The sequence below is a fragment of the Sus scrofa genome, chromosome 4 (assembly GCF_000003025.6).
Source record: "Sus scrofa isolate TJ Tabasco breed Duroc chromosome 4, Sscrofa11.1, whole genome shotgun sequence".
Lineage (NCBI taxonomy): Eukaryota > Metazoa > Chordata > Mammalia > Artiodactyla > Suidae > Sus > Sus scrofa.
This window is the reverse complement of record NC_010446.5, coordinates 35,853,367-35,876,628: the sequence shown is the minus strand read 5'-3', so window position 1 is coordinate 35,876,628 and position 23,262 is coordinate 35,853,367. Positions and strand designations below refer to the sequence as shown.

At 47.3% G+C, this 23,262-nt stretch overlaps 1 long non-coding RNA gene across 2 annotated transcripts in view; it reads right to left on the bottom strand.

Annotated features, from left to right (window-relative positions):
* Positions 1–23,262, bottom strand: part of LOC102160303 — a 134,228-nt gene that overhangs the window by 45,209 nt on the left and 65,757 nt on the right. The gene's annotated exons all lie outside the window — the stretch shown is intronic.

Sequence of the window (23,262 nt, the reverse complement as noted above, 5' to 3'; positions counted from 1 at the left end):
TCCCACTGTGACTCAGTGAGTTAAGAATCTGGTCTCTGCTGAGGTCCCAGAACAGTGGGTTAAAAGATCCCACATTGCTGTAGCTTGCAGCATAAGTCACAGCCTAGAAACTTCCATATATGACCATACATTTTTTAAAATTTAAATAAATAATAAATATTTGCAAGCATTCCTGGCAGAAAGAACAGTAGCAGTAAAACACAAACTTGGAAACTTGTAGTGGCTTTAATGAAGAATAATTTGGGGAATAAGATGTGCAAAAGGAATAATAAAAATAGGTATCAATAATTAAACACTGTGGTAGGCATCCTCTCAAATGGCCCCAATGATCCCTGCCTCCTGATCTTCACATTCTGTGTAACCTCTCCCCATGAAGGTGGGCTGGATTTATTGACTCATTTCTAATGCAGAGAATCTATCAGAAGTAACGAGATATCTATTCTGAGATTAGATTATAAAAAGACTGTGGCTTCCTTCTTGGGCTTTCTCTCTTGTCCTCATTCTCTCTTGGATTGTGTGCCCTGAGAAAAGCTGGCTGCCATGTCAGGAGGCAAGTGATGGGTTGCATGTGCCCCTCCCCACCTCCAGCCAAGCTTTCAGGGACACGTTGGCCAACTGCTTGACTGCATCTTTTGAGAGATCTTGAGGTAGAAGCACCCAGCTAAGCTGTGCTCAGAGTCCCACCTCAGCCACTAAGCCTGTGGGTAATTTTCTTACATAGAAATAGACAAATAACACAAGCACCTAGTGTAATGTGCTAGACACCATAAGTGCCTCATATGTCTGATGTCACTTAAAAATATTAGGTGGGTATTATTACCCCAACTTTTTTTCACTTGAGAAAATTAAGTTTAGTCATCTTCCTGTTACATGTCTAGTAAGTGGAGGAGCTGGGATTCAAACCCAAGCTGTCTCACTCCGGGGCTTGCTCTTAACTAGGACACTGTATGTTCTATGAGGAGTCCCTGTAGGTTACAGTTTGACCCACTTCTGCTGCTCCTTTATCCTGGTCCATGTCCCCCAAGGTCTGTTGGTACCCATTCTTCATACCTCACCAGATCCTGGAAGGAGACATTCTTCTTAAGTTTTTAAACAGAATCTCACTCTCTACACTCAGTTGCCTCTGTTGGACTGTGTCATCCACTCGAGGCTCCATCCCTGCTGATAGCAGTGGCCGCCCACCCCCAGGAGCTCCTGCTGCATGTTCCTTAATCTCCTTGCCAGCCCTTGCCCTGGGTGCCACCTGTGGTCTTAGAAGTCAAGGCTGGTGATGCTACTCTCAGGTGGGTTAATGGCAACATTTCTCTTGCCCTGGGGCAGAGCTTGTTTCCTTGGAGATAGCATCCTATTCTTCAAGACCCAACAAATACAATTTTTCCATTTACTTGGGGCTGGGAGAACCCAGATGGTCCTTCTCTCACTCCAGGAGATGGAGAACTCTAACCCTGAGAGTCCTTCCTTAGTCTCTGATAAGAAAATGGAACTCTGCCCAGTCTTATTCTGCTTCCTCTACAGTTTAATTGGCAGTGCTTTGTTGCAGGGTATTCCTGAGAGATTTGTAGTTGCCTCTGCTAGTCTGTCATTTGTGATAGTCCCTCCCTGGGCCTTTTCAGGGAGGCAAGGGGTGCAGATGTGTGGGTCGCCACATGCTTGGTCCTGAGTGACCACAGTGTTCCTTCTGATCACAGTATTTATGGGCAACTCAATGAGACCTTTAACACTCTGGCTGAGTCTCAAGCGGTCTAAAGATGAATGATTACCATTAGCTAATATTAAAAACAAATAAATATACTAGTCAAACTTTATGAGTTAGAAATGACCTTTCGTGATTGATAAGACATTCTTCACTGTTGCCCTAAATTACATTTTGGTGTGTGTGTGTGTGTGTGTGTGTGAGTAAACTCATAAGCTCAAAGGAAATGACTGCTCAGAATGCTAACTCCAACCAGTTGGACTTTATATTTCAATTTCCTATTAACCCTTGGTGGGAATGAGCAGTGTCCTAATTCAGGAAGAGTTTACAATGGATTGACCAAGGTCCAAAAGCAACTTCTCCCTGGTGGCAGAAGAATTGGGCTCTTGTCCCAATTCCACCTGCTCTCAGGACAATCCTGGGCAGTTCACCTCACCTCTGTGAATATGTTTCTTTATGTATTAAACCAGGAGGCTGGAGCAGGTCACTCCTAAGAACTACTTTAGTCTTGACTGTAATTTTATGGGACTTCATAGTTGCCATAGTGACAATTACACAATACGATAGGGCTGGCCTGTGAGTAGGGCACCCTTGCCCTTGCTCTGTTTCCCTTTCCTCTGCTCACACCAGATCCCTAGTTCCTAGGCCCCAGCCTCCCCTTGAAATAATATTGGTTTTTCTAAAACAGAGTTTTACCTAGAAGCCCTTGGTGGGTCAGAGGCTGAAGCGCTCCAGGCCCAGTACCTGCAGAATAAAGGGACAAAGTCCTTGGCCTTCCAGATCATTCCTAACAAGCCCAGAGCTTTCTTTCAGAAGGGTAGTGCACTGGTCTCTAAATGCCCACAGCAGCCATCCCACACTCTTTGGAAGATGAGGGGCAGAGGAGACAATGACTAACATCCAGCCAGCTCCCATCTTCCAGGAACTGGGAACCAGGATGGAGCCCCACCCAACCTTCTGAACAGGGGCAGAAAATCAGCAACTGCTAGATTAGAAACTCAAACCCAAGTTCATGACAGAGAAGATATTAATGAATTCCATAAATATTTATTAGAGTGAAAGGACCTCAATAAATTGTCTGAGCTGGCTTCAAGGCAATTTCTCAACCAGAGAAGTAAAATGATTTGCTCAAAGACAACCAGCCAGCGAATGACTTTGATTGGCATTATGTATCAAGAACTTTTCTCTAATGTGACTGACTCGGCGTCCTTTAAAAATAAGCTCAAGAAAATGGAGCTGGGAGCAGTCTGTTACTCTGCCTTCCTTCTGGTTCCTAACAGGACTTCCTCTACTTTTTCAAAGGATGTTCTTTGGCCTCTACACCAGCGGACCCGCCCCGATATTGAAGGGCCCTGTGTAAACACTCTTCCTTCTATCTTATCAAAATCCAGGCTGCCTGGGTTTATCAGAGGTGACTCATTCCCTGGAGCCCTTTGTAGAGACTGCCTGGAATTACAGGCCCGAACAGGAACAAGCTGAGCAGGAATGAGCTTCTCCACCCTCTTCAGGGAAGGCCATCTTAAACCTTCCCTCTTCTTCCTTTCCCCCCTCCCCCAGGAGCACAGCCACCCACATTTAGGGAGCTGGACCCCAGAAGTTGGCCCCTGCCTTTCCTGCAAGCCCCTTCTGGGGGCACATGATCCCAAGGAAATCAGACAGCTGGAGGGACATGGGAAGCAGGGCTGGTGGGTGTGGGAAAGAGAGCAAATAAATGCTTTGAAATGTAAGCCAGATGGAGGCCCCCCCACCCCCACCGGAGGCAGGGTGCTCAGGGAACGCTTCCTTTCATGGGAGAAGTGGTAGCTGCTCCCATCTTCAAGAAATACATTTTTGAGAGTAAGACAAATGATCATTTGCTTAAAAAGGCCAAAGCCCTAAATACTCAGCATTTTCATCATCAAGGCCCATGGTCGGATGGGGAACAGTAGGTCAGAAGAAATGTCACATTGGTTTCTGCCTCCCAGCTGGGGCAGGCACAGGGCAGTGGGCTACATGTCCAGTTAGAACAAATGATGTCTTTCTCCCTCCTTCCCTCCCTCCCTCCTATTGAGTGGTGACCATCTGCCAAACACTGCACAAGATACAGGGAATCCAGTGGGAACAGAGGTCCTCCTGGCTCTTCCAGTCCCATTGGGGGGAGGTAACATTGGACCCAGACATAGCAGCTGTGAGGAAGGCTGCAAAGAAGGGGTTCATAGGGGCCTCCGGGAGAAGTGACTGGTCTGAGAGGCCAAGAGAGGTGTTCTGGAGGACGTGATCTTTGGGCTGGTTCTGGGAGGGAGTGCGGACACCCCAGGGCCCTGTGAGGAAGCTGCAGGCAATGGGAAGGTGGCCAGTGTGGCCCAGAGCAGAGCATGAGGGTGCCCAGGAAGGAGGCGGAGTTGGAGGTGATGCCCTGTGCTCAGGCCACTTTCAGAGTCTTATCTTCTTTTTCTTTCTTTTTTTAAAATTTTATGGCTGGATCCATGGCATAATGGAAGTTCCCAGGCTACAGACTGAATTTGAGCCATAGCTGCAACCTACACAACAGTTGTGATGATGCTGGATCCTTTGACCCTCAGTCCCAGATAGGGTTTGAACCTGCATCTCCGCATCAACCTGAGCCACAGTTAGATTCTTAACCCACTGCACCACTCCACAGAGTCCTGTCTTTATGCCCAGAGACACAGGAAGCCTGCGAAGGGATGGAGCAGGGAGTGACATTCAGGGAACACTGGGTGTGTATTCAGAGGACAGCCCAGGGAAAGTGATGGGCCCAGAGCCTCTCTGCCCTGCTGTCAAGCAATATCGATGAGTAGAGACACCCCCAGGGGCAGTTGCCAGTCAGGGAAGTGGACCAGGAAATGGTGGAGCTGGAGGCAGGGCAGGGACAGATGGTCAGAGAGCGGGCCCTCAGCATCATCTCCTCAACCCCACCCTGGTGAAGCTCGGGTACCCCAGGTCTGCCTCCTTCAGGTGCTGGACGCCTCCCATCCCCTTGGAGCCGGCGCGGAGCACCCGAGCAGGAGGCTTCTGAGTGCCGCCTCTGCCCTGGTTACACCGCAGGTGCTGTGAGTCACCCACCTGTGTGATGTCAGGGGAAGAGGTGAGAATGTGACTGCTGAGGAGGCTGGAAAGGCAGGTGGGCGCTTGGCAGATGCCCAGCTTCCGGGGGAGCGTAGCCCCTCCCCTCGAAACCCCTCCTCCCAGGAGCCTCTTCAGAGACATCCTTTGGTCCCATCCCCTGCAGGATGCCTCCTCCCAGCTTCCCTCTCCCTCCCCGCCCCCTTCCTCTCCCTGGGCTGGCTGTCAGCAGACCGCCACCATCACCATGGCTACGCTTGCTCCTGCTCTAGCTCCACAATCAGCAGGAGTCAGAGCAGGGGGAGGGCGGCTGGTCTCATTAGTCTTCCTATTGAACTGCGCTCTTTTAAAACTGGCTCATGGCTGCACACTGCAGATTCAAGACCTAGCTGCTCACCTGGAGAGCTCACCTCAAACAAGCAAGATAAAAACAAGTGAACAGAACATATATACCAAGAGGGCTTATCTGTGCCATGAACAGATGCACTGTGGCTTCCCTTTCAAGCACTGATGCATAATGGAGTGTTGGACATGACTGATTACCCGAGGTTTAAGGCCCCCCCAATGCGTGACCTGAGGAAGACTTACAAGGCTTTGGTAGTTAAAGGCAGTTTGGGGTCAGACGAATCTGAATTCACATCCTGACCCTGCCACTTATCAAAAGGATGAACTGGCACAAGTTGTTGAAACTTGCTGGGTCTCAGTTTCCTCATCCGTAAAGTGAGGATAATAATATCTACCTTGTAGGTTGGCATGGGGATTAAAGATAACAAGCCAAGTGTTTGGCCCGTGGTAGGTGCTAAAAATGGTTATTGCTGCTGTTATCATGACAGAGTTCTGAGCCCTTTGAGACGGTCCACTTGTATTTGTTGATCTGAGGGTAACACAAAAGGCCAACATTAACTTAAAGGAACTGTGCATTTTAAGATGGTGGGTAAAGCAATGTCCACCCCGTCCTCGAAAGTCTCTTACATGCTGGAAATATACATAACCCTGAATCACAGTACATGAAGACAGTGGAAAGCTGAAGAAATCAGCAAGCAGGAGGAAAGTCCAAACTGAGTGCCTGGGGGCAGGGGTGGCATACACCAGAGAGAAGGGTATGGCTCAAAGAACCTTGGCAAACCTCAATGTAATAGGCAAGAAGTTCATCACTAAAGGGATGTTGGCTATAAGCTTAAGTTATACAAAATGGGTCATCTCTGGGAACCCTGCCTCCTAGATAATGAGCATTATGCTAAACAACCTTTATTTGGCTTCCTGCATCCTCCCAAAGCCCACCTGTGAACGACGGGAGGCGGACTGGACCCATGAAGTTTTTTACTTCACCCCTCCCCTTTTAGTCTAGAAGAAGCCTAAATTCTAACTCAGGCAAGATGATTCTCTGGAACATCTATCTTCTTGGTCTGGCAGTTTTCCGAATAAAGTCACTATTCTTTGCTCCAACAACTCGTCTCTCGATGTATTGGCCTATATCGTGTGCTGAGCTGCACGGTAACATTAAGAACTGGGGCATCAGGTGCTGTGGAAGGGAATGATGTGGGGGCTTAAGACAGAGGGATTCTTTTTTTCGCTTCTTAGGGCCGCACCCGCAGCATATGGAGGTTCCCAGGCTAGGGGTCGAATCGGAGCTACAGCTGCCGGCCTACACCACAGCCACAGCAATGCCAGATCCCAGCTGCATCTGCAACCTACACCACAGCTCATGGCAACACCAGATCCTCAAGCCACTGAGCGAGGCCAGGGATCGAACCCACAACCCCTTGGTCACTAGTCGGATTCATTTCCACTGCGCCACGACAGGAACTCCGACAGAGGGATTCTTTACAAGTATTAATATGAGGCAGATAGACTTTTGCAGTTCCCAGCCCCAACTCTGCCTTTTGCAGGAGAGAGCAGGTTTATTTTCTAGAAAAACTGAGCCAGAGGAGACATTTGTGACATCAGATACAGAGGGAGGTCAGGCTGGGGTAAAAGTCTGCACACTAAGCGAGCCCCTCTCTCTGCCCCTTTCCCTAGGGAATCACAGAACAGCGGGGCGGGAGATCGAAAGATTCTTTTCGACAGAAACTGATCCATTGCAGAAAAAAGACTTACACAAATTGACATTTAAAGACTCCTGGTGAAAAAGCTCATTGTCTACCTGATCCCCCTAGAATGAATCCCATCCATGTACTTCCAGTCAGCCCTCTAGGCTCTCATCCCTAAATCGGAGTGGCGGTCAAGGATCACAGGTAGGAAAGCTCCTAACGTGACAGAGCATAAAATAATCAAACAGGAAAACAAAAGGATCTATGAAGGTGGCAGAAATAAACAATGAGCAGCAGAAACCAAAAGGAAATTATATTTGATATCTTGAGAGGCATAAGAGAAGACACAATATCCATAGGATGTGATGGAAAGAAATAAGCAGGGCAAAAAGAGAATTCCTAAAAATCAAAAAATGAAGTAAAATTTTAAAATAATCTGTAGCAGTCTTGGGACATATAGTTAAGGAAATTTCCCTGAAAGCAAACAGAGAGAAAGACAGTGGAGAAAAAAAAGATAAGATAATTAAGGAGTATGGAGTTCTCGTTGTGGCTCAGCGGAAATGAATCTGACTAGCATCCATGAGGACGCAGGTTTGAGCCCTGACCTCACTCAGTGGGTTAAGGATCTGGCGTTGCCGTGAGCTCTGGTGTAGGTCGCAGATGCGGCTCGGCTCTGGCCTTATTGTGGCTGTGGCGTAGGCCAATGACTACAGCTCGGATTCAACCTCTAGCCTGGAAACCTCCATATGCCACAGGTGTGGCCCTAAAAAAAAAAAAAAAAAGAAAGAAAGAAAGAAAAGAAAAGAAAAGAAAATTAAGGAGTGATTCAGGGCCTTTGACATCTAATAAGTAGTATTAGAGAGAACAGAGAAAAATGATGGTAAGGAAATTATCACAGAAATAATGAGAAGATGCCCTAGAACCAAAGGACACAATTTTTTAATGAAAATGCCCAGAGCAATAATTGAAAATGGACCTAGATCAAGATACATCATTGTGACACTATGGAACTCTAGGGGTAAAAAAGGAGATCTTAAAGAGATTTTAAAGTGAAAATTAAAAAGTGTAAATATAAAGGATCAAAAATCACAATGGCATGGGACTTAATAGCAACATTGGAAGTTAGAAGACACTGGAAAAATGCTTTCACTGTCCCCAAAGAAAGTTATTTTCTGCCTAAATTTCTATTCCTAACCACTCTATCAAATAACTATGAGGGCAAAATAAAGATACTTTCAAAACATTCAAAATACACCTGTTGTATCCTTTCTTGGAAGCCACTGGAGGATGCTCCATGATGATGAAGGAGTAACCAAGAAAGAGGAAGCCTTGTGATGCTGTGAAGGACAGGGGCAAAGGGAATATCCAAGGTTCTGGTGAAGGATGACAGCAGTGAGGGAGGCCTAGGAACCAACCAGTCCAGGCGAAAGCAGAACACTGAGGACTCCAGGAAGAATTTCTCCAGGAAGTTCTGATTATCAACAGGTTTGTGATATTTAAAGAAAAAAGTATAGCGAATCAGTTTGCAGAGCTGTTGGAAATGTTTACAGAAAACAAAGCAAATGTAAAATAGGAAGGAGTGATCAACTCCAGGAAGAAAATGTTGAGAAAAAGAAATGTAATCTTGATTCATTGCTTGGCTTAGTAATGAACAATGTTTATAGTACATAATCATAATAATGAAAACACTCTGTGTGGATCTAACCCAAATTTGATAAACAATTGTATTGGAAGGATACAAAGTACAGGAAGGGGAGGAATGAGTGATCTAAAATATTCACTTACTATAGTGGAAAATATTTAAAATAAGCGATTCAAGAGAGAGAGCTGTATATTCCTATGATCTGAAAATATGAATATAAATACCAAAGAAGAATAAGAAGAAACTATGAATGCTGCACGGGTTGCCTTTGGGGAACAGAAGGGATGAGATAGGAAGGAGGTCAAGGGACCCTTACAGATTATATATTTTGATTACATATAAACAAAAAATAATTTAAAAACCCAATAAAAGAAAGAAGGCTGGACCTGCACTGCTCAAGTAGTGGCCTTACCTCCCCCTACACACACCAAGGGTGCTTTTCAAATTTCTCAATGGGAAAGCCAACAGAGTCAAAGTGGCAGGCACACGCACAGCTTTAGGAGAATCTCTGGAACTGGGACTCCCATTCCTACTAATAGGAAAACACTGACAGTAATAACTAGCAATGGTTGCCATAGGTGTTCAAGGCACCCTAGCAAGTTAGGTAACATGCTATTCCCTGTTTTCCATAAGAGCCCAAACTCAGAGAAAGTCCGGACTTAATGGAAGTCTTTGATATAGTGAGTGGTAAAGGCAGGACCTGGAGCCAAGTCCTCTGTGGTGGATTTTATTTTCTATGATGAACTAATATCTCCTGCTCTTCTTCCACTCCTTCATCAAAAGATGGAGTCTATTTCTCCATCTCCTTAAATCTAGGCAGGTCTTGTGACAGTTTTGACCAACATAAAACCATAGGAGTGATGCTGGGTGACTTCTAAGTCCAAGTCATAAGAAGACTTGCAAATTTTTTTTTTTTTGGTCTTGTGAGGTGTTCCTTGTGGAAGAGTCTCGTAGGAAGCAGCTGCCATCCTGGGAGAAGCCTAAACCATGTGTAGAGATCACATAGGCACTTTTGTCAACATCTCAGCTTAACCAGCATCAACTGCTGACCAGGTGAGTGAGCAGCCATCTTGACATCCAGTCCAGGCGAGCCTTCTGCTGAATCCAGCCCTAGTCACTCTCTGACCACAAGGACACGATAACCCCAAGTGGACCCACCCACCCAAGATGTCAACCTGAAGAACTGTGAGAGAGATTAATAAGAGGATTATTTGAAAATATTAAATTTGAGGGGTGATTTGTTATATGGGCCTCTGGGGTCTGTTGCTGGCACACAGGAGGCATTTTGCTGGAATACAGGCTGCTGTGCCTAAGATGACCTACAGTAAACTGTGTGTCAAATCTGTAACTATGATGAGAAGCGTGAGGTCAAACCCTCTTTTTCCTTGTGTAGATAATACTGGCTAAATCCAAGGTCAGAATTCAGTGGAAATTCTTCCAAAGATTTGGAACTGGGGAAGCCCTTTGATTAGTGGCTGACCACTGTTCACACAGCTGCCATCCCAGCAAGAGCCTGACTCCCACACACAGAATGTCTGACACAACAAGGCCTTGGCTCTGGAGAGCCTGCAGTGCCCCGTGGGTCACAAAGCCAAAGTGTGTCTCAGTTCCTCCTCACTCTGCAGTTAGGGACTGTGGGGGTCTGTCCGAGCTGGCCATGTATCTTCTGTCAAGAGTCCAGGCAGAAGAAGGGACGGGGGCGTGTGCGTATGTGTATACTATGTGAGCATTGCTCAGGAAGGGGAAGGGCACTGGTTTGGGAGTTAGGAATCAGACCTGGGTCAAATCCTGGCCAGGCCACTTAGGAAAAATTTCACTTCTCTGAGTACCATGTCCATGGCTGTCCAGTGCAGGGTTTGACCAGATATTTCAGATGAGTTGTAGAAAAAAAAGCAACAAACTTTTAATTTGCACTCAGACCACTATGTACTGTCCGCTAAATATTTTTTGCTTATCTGGGGCCATGTTAAGCTGAGCATTTCTACTCTCTCTGGAATAGAGGTTGGCCTTTTGGTGATCTGGGGCTTAAAGGGGAATCTCCTCCTTGCCAACTCATCCTCTGGGGTCCACTTACCTCCCAACTCCCTGACTGTAGTTATGACATAAAAGGTGTGTGCCATGGGGGAGGGGCAGTAGATTGGGGCAGGATGGCAGGAAGGCTCCTGCCAAGGTCTCCAGATGGCAGAAAAATTTCAGAAAAGAGGATGTCAAGTGGCCCTGGGATGGGAAAATGGCCTTGGGCTTCTCTTGCTCAGATGTACTGCTTCACCTCTGTTCTGGCCACATTTAGAAGCTGGACTGGAGGCCTAAACTAATTCTGAAAACTTCTTAGAATTCCAGCAAGGTGGTCTGGAAAGTGAGGGGGAGAAGGGAGTAGGTTTGCCTTCTCATCTGCCTGACTCATGGTTATAACTTGTCAGCATGCAGACAGGCTTTTTGTTTTTCAGTCAAATGAAGCTTTTGTTGGATGTCTTGAGTGATGAGCACGATACACTCACATAATCAAAACCCTACGTGGGGAAGAAAAATCAGTCTTTATTGTATGAGCGATTGTATATTCCTGAAAATCAGAGAGTATAATTTCAAACACGACGTCTAAATAGACTTCTCTTTTTAGAGTGATTGAATGCATTTTACATGGGGGTGGGTAGGGCAGGAAGGGAGCTGCTTCTGCTCCTCCAGCATCCACCACTCCTTGGGGTGGGCTGGGCTGGGCTCTCCTCTGGAAGACACGCCTAGGGCAGGGAGGGCCTGGGCAGTGCGGGCTCAGGATCTTCCATGCTCCTCTGGGGCCCAGTCTTCACCTTCGTATTAATATTCTAGAGCTGCCAGAAAAAAATATCACAGACCGAGCAGCTTAACAGATAATTTCTCACAGTTCTGGAGGCTGGAAGTCCAAAATCAAGGTGTCAATAGGGTTGGTTTCTCCTTAGATCTCTCTCCTGGCCTCAAAGACAGCCATGTTCTCACCATATCCTCACACAGCCTTTCCTCTGTGTGCCCTTGCTCTTCTTTTTTTTTTTTTTTTTTTTTTTTTTTGTCTTTTTCCATTTCTTGGGCTGCACCTGCAGCATATGGAAGTTCCCAGGCTAGGAGTCTAATCAGAGCTGTAGCCGCCAGCCTGCACCAGAGCCACAGCAATGTGGGATCCAAGCCTTGTCTGTGACCTACACCACAGCTCATGGCAATGCCGGATCCTTAACCCACTGAGCAAGGCCAGGGATCGAACCCACAACCTCATGGTTCCTAGTTGGATTCGTTAACCACTGAGCCATGACGGGAACTCCAGCCCTTCCTCTTCTTATAAGGACATCAGTCCTGTTGGATTTGGGGCCACTTGTATGAGACAGGGCCCTGCTTCCCAGCAGCTCTAGCTCCGCCCAAGATGCCCGAGGGCCTCAGTGAAGGCTTGAGGGGCCCAGCATCCCTCCCTCACCCCCCACACTAGTGCTTTATTTTTACTTTTAAACATATTTGAGGAGTTCCCAAAATATGTGTAGGTGTAGGTCACAGACAAGGCTTGGATCCCGCATTGCTGTGGCTCTGGTGTAGACTGGCGGGTACAGCTCTGATTAGACCTCTAGCCTGGGGATCTCCACGTCTTGGGAACGGCCCTAGAAAAGGCAAAAAGACAAAAAACAAAAAACATATTTGATGTTTCAGTCACTTCCCTAAACGCCAGCAAAACACAAATAAACAATGGGACTCAGGAAGGTCAAGTGGTTTGTGATCAGACATTTCCTTCAGGTTTGGTGGTGGAAGCTGGGGTGTCCCTGAGGCAGGCCTGGGAAGTGGCTGGTGTGTTCTCCTCCTCTCAGCCTTCCTGTGCTCAGCGGCTGATGGCTTCTGTTCCATGCTCCTGTCCAGGAAGGCCAAACCTGGCATTTAAGCCCAAAGTGGAGAAGACCACTGGGACGACCACAAAAGTTTTTCAATAACCACATTAGGTATGTAAGTCTGACTGAGCCCAATAACCCAGAGCTGAAATTAAGGAGAGCAGTGAGTTTGGAGAAGAAAGCAATGTCCTTGGACTCTTTATATTTTTCTAAATTTCTCCTAATTTTCCACCTCATTCTGATGTTTGGAGAGAATTTCCCAAAATTTTATTTCCCATAATATTAACGATGGAAGGAGTCTCCCGTGTTTGCTTACTTGTTTCTGAGAACTATAAACTTGCTCTCTTCCTGACTCAAATCACCCTGAGGTCCCACTGAGAAGACTGATGATCAATTAAAATGTGGAGAAGCCTCGGCAGTGACTGGCATGCATTGAAATCAAGGGAACACCTAGTGTAAAAGATCATTTTCTCTCGGCCCTGAGGCTACTTCTCTTCCTTCAGGCAGGCCTCAAAGAATCAATCACTTCTGCTTTTCCAAAGAGAGATTCCAGGTTTTTCTTATTAACTCATTCCTCATTATGATGAAGGTATTTCTCTTCGCCCAAAAAATCTTCCCAGCTGTAGCTTCAATGTCAATATAAATTTGATTTATATAGCTTCTTGTCTCCCAAGGCTAGCCTTTCTTTCTTTCTTGAAAATTAAATTTTTATCATTTTTCTTTTTTTCCCTATTTTTATCATTACAATCCCCTTCTCCTTCTTCTCCCCCTCTTTTCTAATCTTCTGATTTCATAGTCATAGCACCAAATGCATGGGGATATTAAATAAATGTGAAATCACTTGATCTGCACTAACAGCTCATATTTACCAAGCATTTACCATATGCCAGCCCTGGGCCAAGCTCCTACAATGCATTGTCCCGCCAAATCCTCATCATTACCATGTGAGGTCATTAAGAGGGCTGGGACTAGAGTGCGGAAGGTTGGACACCTAGGTCCTGAGGTTTAAAGGAGTGCTTACTCAGAGTCCTATAGCTGCAACATTAGCACCTGAGAATGCCTCCCAGTACTCCCAGGCCCAGACATTGTTATTACCTTCATTTGAACATCTAAGGAAATGAGGCTCACAGAGGGTAGGTCATTGGCCCCAGATCACAGAACTAAGGAATAAATAGAATTTGAACCCAGGTCTAGCTAACTCCAGAGCCCAAGTACTTAAGAATTATAATTAATATGTGCCCAGAGCACTATCCTTAAATATGAGGAGAAACCCAAGCATCTTCAGACTTCAGAAAGCCTCTAACATAAACACCAGAGAACTACACAAAGAAAAAAGAAATGCAGAAAGTCCTAAAACTGAAATAATGCAGGAAGCAGAAGAAAAATTTCAGCCAAACTGAAGTTTACAGCCTTGAAGAATTAGAAGACACTGCATCCACAAAATAAGAACAGGATAAAAAAGAAACAGAGAAGAAGAAAACAAGTGTAGAAATTAGGAGTTCCTAATAGAAATGAATATTTCAATAATTTCAATAGAAGAGTTGAATAATAAGGTTGAAAAAGTTTCCCAGGAAATAGAATAAGACAAAAAGATGAAAAATAGGAGAGAAAAGATAAAAGAAACAAGCTTATAGGAGTTTCCAAAAGAAAGGAGAGCAAAAAACTAAGAGGAGGAAATTATTAAGAAATGATACAAGAAAACTTGGATATGGTACTGGGAGCATTAAATAAAAAATAGATAAATTATTGTAAAATCTGAGAACACCAAGGATAGAGATGATTATAAAAACTTCCAGAGGAAAATACAAAAGATCCAGAAATCAGAACACTATTCAGATTTCCCACTAACACCTCTGGAATCTAGAAGATACTGAAGCAGTACTTTGAAAAATCTGAAAGAAAATGGCCTCCAAACTGCCAAGCGAATGTGAGGATAAACTGAACACACTTTTCAGACAGACAAAGTCTCAACAAATTATCTTTCCATGGACCCTTTCTCAGCAAACTACTAAAGGATGTGCTTCGACAAAACAAGAAAGCAAACCAACAAAAAGTGACCCAGGAAAGTTCCCGTCGTGGCTCAGTGGAAACGAATCTGACTAGTATCCATGAGGACACAGGTTCAATCCCAGGCCTTGCTCAGTGGGTTAAGGGTCTGGTGTTGCTGTGGCTGTGGTGTAGGCCAGCAGGTTCAGCTTGGATTTGCCCCCTGGCCTGGGAAATTTCAGATGCCGCAGCCCTAAAAAGACAACAACAATAACAACAACAACAAAGTGACCCAGGAAGTATCTAGTCCAACACAGGAGGGAGGTGAAGGGAAATACTAGGGCAGCATGATACCGTAGGTCTAGAGAGCTCTCCACTCAGAGTGGAGCTGCAGGATGGAGCGCAATGGACATCTGTATTCATGCCATAACAAAGACAAATGATCTGACAGCTTACTTCATGTATTTGCCGATGTTGAGAAGAGTTTAAGAAGAAATCTGAGGGATTAGTGAGAGGCGCTAAAAAAAAAAACTGAGTGAATGTAGAACTTCCTTGTGGCACAGTGGATTAAGGATCCTGTGCTGTCACTGCTGTGGCCTGTTTTGATCCCTGGCCCTGGAACTTCCACCTGTGCTAGAGCGGTCAAAATGAAAAAAGGAAAAAAAAAAAAAAAAAAAAAAGGAGCAAATGTAAGGAGGCGATTAACTCCAGGAAAAATAAAACACTGTAGATGACATGAAATGTAATTATGGTAGAGTCTGTGGCTTAGCTGTGAATATATTTAACAATATTTCCTGAGGCATATCAACATAAATTCTGAGTATTCATTAATCCAAAATAGGTGATGAACCACCATATTAGGGAATGACTATGAGTGTACTTGTGTATAAAATGTAAAAATTAAATTTTCCTTTGCCAAGTAAGAAGTTACTACATGTCTAAATTGAGAAATATATTACTTAAAACTATGGAGGAATATACCAGAAAAATATCTGAAAGAGTTGAAAGTGAAATGACACATTTCTCCCACCTGACCTCACTCAAGTTGCCTTTCACCCTCCCTCACTCAGAGTTCCCTCTCACTCTCCCTCTGTTTGAGTTCCCTCTTACCTACTCTCACCCAGAGCTTCCTCTCACCCTCCCTCACCCAGAGTTCTCTCTCACTCTTCTCATAGTTCCCTCAGTGTCTCCCTTACCGAGTTTCCTCCCATCTGCCCTCCCTCTTAGCTCCCTCACATCCTCCGTACCCAGAGCTCCCTCAGACCCTCCCTCCCTCACGATCCCGATCATCCAACCTCACTCAGAGCTCCCTCCAGACTCCCTCACCTCAGAGTTCCCTCACAACCTCCTTCAGGAGCTCCCCTTGTGGCTCAGCCAGTTAAGAACCTAACATAATGTCCCTGAGGATGTGGATTTGATCCCTAGCCTCCTCAGTGGGCTAAGGATCTGGCATTGCCTTCAGCTTAGGTGCCAGATGCAGTTGGGATCTGGGGATCCGCTGTTGCTGGGGCTGGGGCGTAGGCCTGCAATTATGGCTCTGATTCTACCCCTAGCCCTGGAACTTCCATATGCCCCAAGTGCAGCCATAAAAAGAAAAAAAAAAAAAGAAAAAAAGAGTTCCCTCTTACCCTCCCTCAACCAGAGCTCCCTCCCACCCTTCCTCTCTCATAGTTCCCTCTCGCCCTCCCTCACCCAGAGTTCCCTCTGACCTTCCTTCACGCAGGTTTCCCACCCACCCTCTCTCACCCAGAGTTTCCTCACACTCTCCCTCACCCAGGGTTTCTCATAACCTCCATTTCCCAGACTTCCCTCTCACCCTCCCTCCCTCAGAGTCTCTCTCGCTCTTCTTCCTCAGTCAGAGTCCCTCTCACCCTCCCTCAGCCAGAGTTCCCTCTCATCTTCCCTCTCTCATAGTTCCCTCTCACGTTTCCTCACCCAGAGTTCTCTCACATCCTTTCTCACTCAAAGTCCCCTCCCACCCTCCCTCGCAGAGGTTCCCTCACTCTCCTTCACCCAGAGCTCCCTCTCACACTCCCTCACTCAGAGTTCCCTCACCCTTCTTCACTAAGGAATCCCTCACACCCTCCCTCACCCAGGGTTCCTCACACCCTCCCTTACCTAGAGTTCCCTCACAGTCTCCCTCACTCAGAGTTACCTCACAACCTCCTTCACTTGGGATTCCCTCTTACCCTCCCTCACACAGTTTCTCTCCCTCTCCCCTACTCAGGGTTCCCTCAAACCCTCCCTCACTCAGAAAATCCTCTCACCTTCTCTCACCCAGAGTTCTTCCTCAGCCTCCCTCACTCAGAGTTCCCCCACACCCTTCCTCACTCAGAGTTCCCTCACACCCTCTGTCAGAGTTCCCTTATACCTTCCTTCCTTCCTTCCTTCCTTCCTTCCTTCCTTCCTTCCTTTCTCTCTCCTTCCTTCTCTTCCTTCCTTCCTTCCTTCCTGTCTTTTCTAGGGCCGCTCCCTTGGCATATGGAGGTTCCCAGGCTAGGGGTCTAATCAGCTATAGCCGCCAGACTACACCACAGTTCACAGCAATGCCAGATCCTTAACCCGCTGAGCAAGGCCAGGGATCGAACCTGCAACCTCATGGTTCTTAGTCAGATTCATTAACCACTGAGCCACGATGGGAACTCCCCCCTTATACCTTCTTTCACTTAGAGTTCAAACTGTCCCTCACTGAGTTTCCTTTCACGCTCCCTCACTCAGAGTTCCCCCACACTCTGTTTCAATCAGCTTTCTCTCAAACACTCCCTCAGCTCAGAGTTCCTTCTCAAGTTCCTGTTGTGGCTCAGGGGGTTAAGAATCGGACTAGCATCCATGAGGATGTAGGTTCGATCCCTGGCCTCGCTCAGTGGGTTAAGGCTCCAGCGTTGCTGCCAGCTGCGGGTCGAAGGTTGCAGACAGCTCAGATCTGGCATTGCTGTGAGCTGCAGCGTGGGTCGCAGATGGGGCTCAGATCCCGCGTTGCTGTGGCTGTGGTGTAGGTCAGGAGCTGCAGTTCCCATTTGACCCCTAGCCTGGGAACTTCCCTGTGATGCAAGTGCAGCTCTAAAAAGAAAAAAAACAAAAACAAAAAGAGTTCCCTCTCATCTTCCCCTTATCCTCCCTTACCTAAGGATCCCTCACACCCTCCCTTAAAAAAAAAAAAAAAAAAAAGTGTTGAAGTTCCTTGCCTCTGAAATGTAGGACTCACAGGCAGCAACAGAACAGAATGAGGGAATCTCTGGAATCTCTGCTTTTAATTCTAAGCACTGTAGTAGCTTTGGATGTTTAAATAAGGTATGTTTCACCCTGATTAAAATAATAAGTCAAAGGTAGTCATTATCAGCTATTTACTGCCTTTCATTTTCCCTCATAAAACTAGAAGGAAAAGATCTCTTTTTGTTCTTTGAAGAGAATATACTGTCTTAACTCCTCTTTTTCTCACTTATTATAGAACAAAGCAGTAGTTTTCTTGTTTGTTTGTTTGTTTTGTCTTTTTGACATTTCTTGGGCCACTCCTTCAGCATGTGGAGGTTCCCAGGCTAGGAGGCGAATCGGAGCTATAGCCACCGGCCTACACCACAGCCACAGCAATGAGGGATCCGAGCGACATCTGCGACCTACACCACAGATCAGGGCAACGCTGGATCCTTAACCCACTGAGCAAGGCCAGGGATTGAATCTGCAACCTCATGGTTCCTAGTCGGATTCGTTAACCACTGAGCCATGACGGGACCTCCCAGAGCAGTAGTTTTAATCACCCCAAACAACACATAATTCTAACCCAGTATTTGACTTTGAAATTAAATTTACTGTTATATTTGGCTACACTTAGGTCATAAAGCACATTATGAAAAGCCAGCTCATGAAACACCGAAAAGCTTGCCACTTTTTCCATCCGCCTCCTCCGCCATGGTCAAGGTCTGCTTCACTGTTTGTCTGACAGATGGAAGGTATTAATTGAAGCAACACAGTTCCTCTAGCTGTTTTGCCCTGATTTGCATCCCCACACCTGGCTGTTGAATGCAGAGGTGTGAACACTTCAGTGGCTTTGGGGCCACTAACTCATACATTAAAGAAGCCTTCCAGGAAGCTCAATGCTGTCTTAGCCCTCTGGGGGAGAGAAAGTTCCAGAACCAGTCCCTACCTTCAAAGGAATTTAAAATTCAGGTTGGGAAGAGGAAAAAAACAAAAACAAAAACAAAACATTGTGAACAAAGCAGAATTAAGAGAGCAAAGGTGAGATGCAGGAAGACCTGAGGTTTGCATCCAGTGTAGGAGAGACTGGAGAAGATGCAGTGGCCAAATCGGGCTCCAGGGAGGGGTTAGAACTCGGCCTGTGTGCTCCAAAGTCACGTCCTGCTTTATTTTTTTATTTTTATTTTTTGTCTTTTTAGGGCCGCACCCACAGCATGTAGACGGTCCCAGGCTAGGGGTCTAATCGGAGCGGTAGCCACCGGCCTACACCACAGCCACAGCAACACGGGATCTGAGCTGCATCTGTGACCTACACCATAGCTCATGGCTACGCTGGATCCTTAACCCATTGAGCAAGGCTAGGGATCGAACCTGCAACCTCATAGTTCCTAGTTGGATTTGTTTCTGCCGCACCACGATGGGAACTCCAAGTCCTGCTTTAAAATTATCCTCTGGGAGTTTCTATTGTAGCTCAGTGGGTTAAGAATCTGACTAGCATCCATGAGGACACAGGTTCCATCCCTGGCCTTGCTCAGTGGGTTAAGGATCCAGTGTTGCAGTGAGCTGTGGTATATATAGTTCGCAGACGCAGCTTGGATTCAGCATTGCTGATGCTGTGGCTGTGGTGTAGGCTGGCAGCTGCAGCTGCAATTCAACCCCTAGTCTGGGAACTTCCATATGATGCAGGTGCAGCCCTAAAAAACAAAGAAACAAACAAACCAAAAAAGAAAACCTATCCTCCTGGACCCCCTTGACTTGGCACCTCACCCCTTTCAGAGTTAATGGCGTTTTCCTTTGGGCTAATGCTGCATTTTAGAGACATTCTGGTGCCGCAGTCATCATAAGGCACAATAATTTGTGATTATGTGCTCACCTCTCTAAACCCAGAGTTCCCCCAGCTCCTAGGCTGTATGTTCTGGCAGCCCCAACACCCATCTCAGCCCAAGGGCTCAAGAATGAGAGCTGAATGAAAAAGTGAGCAGTGCTTCACATGCGGAGGAAAATGACAACTGGCAGTGGTCTCCCCGGCCCCACCATCCATCCCCCTTTCACACCCTGACAGGTTGGCATGGACAAGTGGGGAGGCCGATGGGAGAGAAGGCCGGAAACCCAGATGGGACGGGGATGAGAAGTTGTCCTTGAAGGCCATCTGGGGGAGAGGCTGAGCTCAGCTGTGTCCAGGACATGGAGACTCCCAGAGAATGCCCACACCATCCTTCCCAGGCCCTGGGACTTTGTCCTCTCTGCCCTGTGATGCCTACAGAGAGCACTCAAAGACACAGAGCAAACCAGCACCCAGGGGGCCTTGGTAGGGAGCGTCTCCGTGGGCAGCCAGGGACCATCCGCCTTGCAGGATTTGCAGGTCTGGGGCCCCAAAGCCCAGGCTTTGAGCCTACGGTGGGCAGGGAGCAGACTCAAGAGTGAGGGGGACGGGTGGGGCCTGGGGGCTCCTGACAGCCCTGGACACACTGCCAAGAAGAGCCCCTCAGGCTCCACACAGGGTGGCCAAAGCTGGTGACAGTTTCACCTTACATGCTTGTGCTACCTTTGTCATGATTATTTAACTTTGTCAAAGGGCCCTGATAAGACCTCCCTCACAGGTGTCCAGGGCTGGGCCGAGATCCTGCAGGAACATGGCCCACACAGGAGCTGGCCCTCACCACCCTCAGTCCTCAGCTTTTCAAGGGTCTCGTGTTGCTGGTACTGCTTCCCACCCCCCTCCCTTGTGTCCCAGGTCGCACACGTGGGAGATGCAGGGCACAGCAGCGTCTAGAGAAATGACAGGAGTTCTAACCATGACTTGCATTTTTTATAATTCTGTTTTTCTTTTGACCCAATTAAAAAAAAAAAGGAGGCTTTTTGCTCCTTTTCCTCTTGGGCCCAGGGGTTGTGCTAGTTAGCCTGGCTGCGGGTGGATTGTGTCAATCAGAAAGCATTGGGAGGGACCCTCTGAGCAGTCCCAGGAGGCAGTGCTGCACCAAGGTCAGGGCGAAAGTCAGAAAGTCAGCCTCCCGGCCTCTCCTCAGCAGGCTGGTGCAGGACGGGTGGTGGGGGGCAGGCTTGAGTGAACAGCCCCTCTCCCCTTGTGGCTTCCTGACCAACCCTGGCCATTCTGGAACCACCTGAGATGCTTTCAGAAAAGGGCAACCCAGTACCACCCCCCACCCCTGCCCTGGTTCCCGCTGGTCTAGGATGGGCCCCCATCATTGTCGTTGGTATTGTGAAAATGCTCCCCTCCTGATAATAAAGTGCAGCAGGGGCCTCATGTGCTGGGTTAACCCCTTCTTGTAAAGTTGTCCTTGGATAGTCATTCTGCACATGGAGGAGCCCATGCCCAGGATTCAAGTGACCAGGTTTGCATCCTGGCTTTGCCCATCCCGACTACGTGTGACCTTGGGCAGGTCATCCAGCATCCCTGAACCTCGGTGTCTTCATCTCCACAATGGAGGTGATGACAGCCATCCCCTGTCAGTGTCTAGTGAGCATTAACGAACTTTGGCATGTAAAGGGGACAAGCATGGGAACTGACATGTGGTCACCGTTAATTACTATCAATACTAATCATGGAGTTTCCATCAGGGCGCGGTGGTTAACAAATCCCACTAGGAACCATGAGGTTGGGGGTTCAATCCCTGCCCTTGCTCAGTGAGTTAAGGATCTGGTGTTGCCGTGAGCTGTGGTGTAGGTCACAGACACGGTTCGGATCTGGCGTTGCTGTGGCTGTGGTGTAGGCTGGTGGCTACAGCTCCAATTAGACCCCTAGCCTGGGAACCTCCATATGCCACAGGAGTAGCTCTAGAAAAAGCAAAAAGACAAAGACAAAAACAAAAACAAAAAAAGCAAAAAATGCTAATCATTATCATCACTTGGAGAAAATGCTCTGCTTTTTGACCTAATCTCGCAAGTGCAGAAAGCCTTTGGATTATTCCAGGCACTCATCTAGTGGATTCTGCGAATAACCACGTGGACAGTGACACACTAGCCCATTTCTTTTCTCCCACTCTACCTATAAGTCCCAGGGAAAGGCCCCCCCCCCGCCCCAATCATTTGTCTGCAACAGCAACAGAAGCATTTTTCAGGCATTATTTCATTGAACACTCGCCCTTGCCCTTGCCCTTGTGATGGTTCCACAGCTCCTTCTCAGCCTGAGTGACGGACTGAGATAGGTCTCTGGCTGCAACAGGCAGGGATAAGCCACTAAGTCAGGGCAACTCGGGTGCCAACTCTGGCCTTGAGAGCCAGACATCTGGACAGGTGCGCCCACTGTCCAACTGCTCTTGCTGACACCTAGCAGTAGAGCGGTTGGGCTTAAAACAAAAAGCAACTCTCATTTCCTCTTTGGGGAAGGGTGCTGGGCCTGGGCTGCTGCCTGCCCTCCTGCTCCAGCAGGTGGTCAGGGGGACAGGCTGCACTGAGGACCAAGGTGTAGTCTCTCCAGAGCAGAGGGCCATGGGGTCACCTAGAGGTTGGGGACACCCACCCCTCATTCCTTCCTACTGCTTCTCCTCTTCCCAGGAGCCACATCCTATGATGTTTCTACCTGGCAAGCAGACTCGACGCCTCCCTGCTGGAGACCGCTCCCTCTCGCCTCTGGGAAAGCAGGGAAGGTCAGAGGTCCCTACAAGGGGTCCCTTGAAGAACTAAAATGAAGCCATGTGGCTGGCATGAGTGAGCTGTGGGGGCCAGGGAGGTGAGTAGGGTGCCCGTAGGGGCTTCTGAGCTGGGCTGAAGGCCTGTCTCTGCTCCTCAGACAATGGGAGACCACTGGGGGCGCTGGCAGTGGAGTGCCATGACCAGCGTTCCATTTCGTGCTGGCTTCAGTTCTGCTTATAATCCTTTGTTCTTTCCAAGAAAAGCTCCACCTAACACAGCAAGATTCATAGGCCAATGTAACTTACCCTGCGTCAAGCCCTAGGCTAAGGACTCTACCTGAATCAGCTCACTTCTCCACGGGGTCCCATGGCACATCCAGGAGGGTGCCAGCCAGGGCCCTGTTTTGTCCCTGGCCCTTTCCAGGCCTCTTCCTGCCTCTTTGCATTGGTGTGTGGGGCTTTTTTTTTTTTTTTTAATTGTAGTATTTTTAAATTGAAGTCTTATTGATTTATAATGTTTTGGTTGTATAGCAAAGTGATTCAGTTTATATATATATATATTCATATGTATGTGTGTGTGTGTGTATGTGTGTGTGTGTGTATATATATATGTATTCTTTTTTCAGATTCTTTTCCCTTATAGGTTATTATGAGATATTGAATATAGTTCCCTGTGCTGTACAGTAGGTCCTTGTTGTGGAGTAAGGGGCTGTTTTTAGAGTGGAGGAGCAAGGCTCACCTCCTTGAGATGTCACATCTAACATACTTGGCCTCAGAAATTCTCATAACCAGATTCTCATAACCTGACATTCACCCAGTACACTCTCTCACCTGCTGCTTAAACACACCCCTCTAAAAGCTACTTCTGGGCACCAGGACAGCAACAGAAAACATCCCTCTGGGGTGAGTGCTTAGATACAGTGGCCCCAGAGGTTTCCCAGTCCTTCCCACCCCCCAAATGGCACATCTCTCACCCCTTGCTGGGGATATGGCTGCCTGGACAGATGACCTCAAGGGTGAAAGTGCCTGAAACAGGGGGCCTGGAGGGGCTGAGCCAAAGATGTGCAAACTTGTTAATTAGACAGCAGTTAATTAGAGAGGGGGGTGAGTTCCCTCATTTATAAAGCCCAGAAGCACCTGCTTCCGAGACCAGGTAGGAACGAGGGAAGGCTGGTGAATGGTGTCCCCTAGCCACCACCATTGGTTGAGAAACTAGGAAGCACCTGGC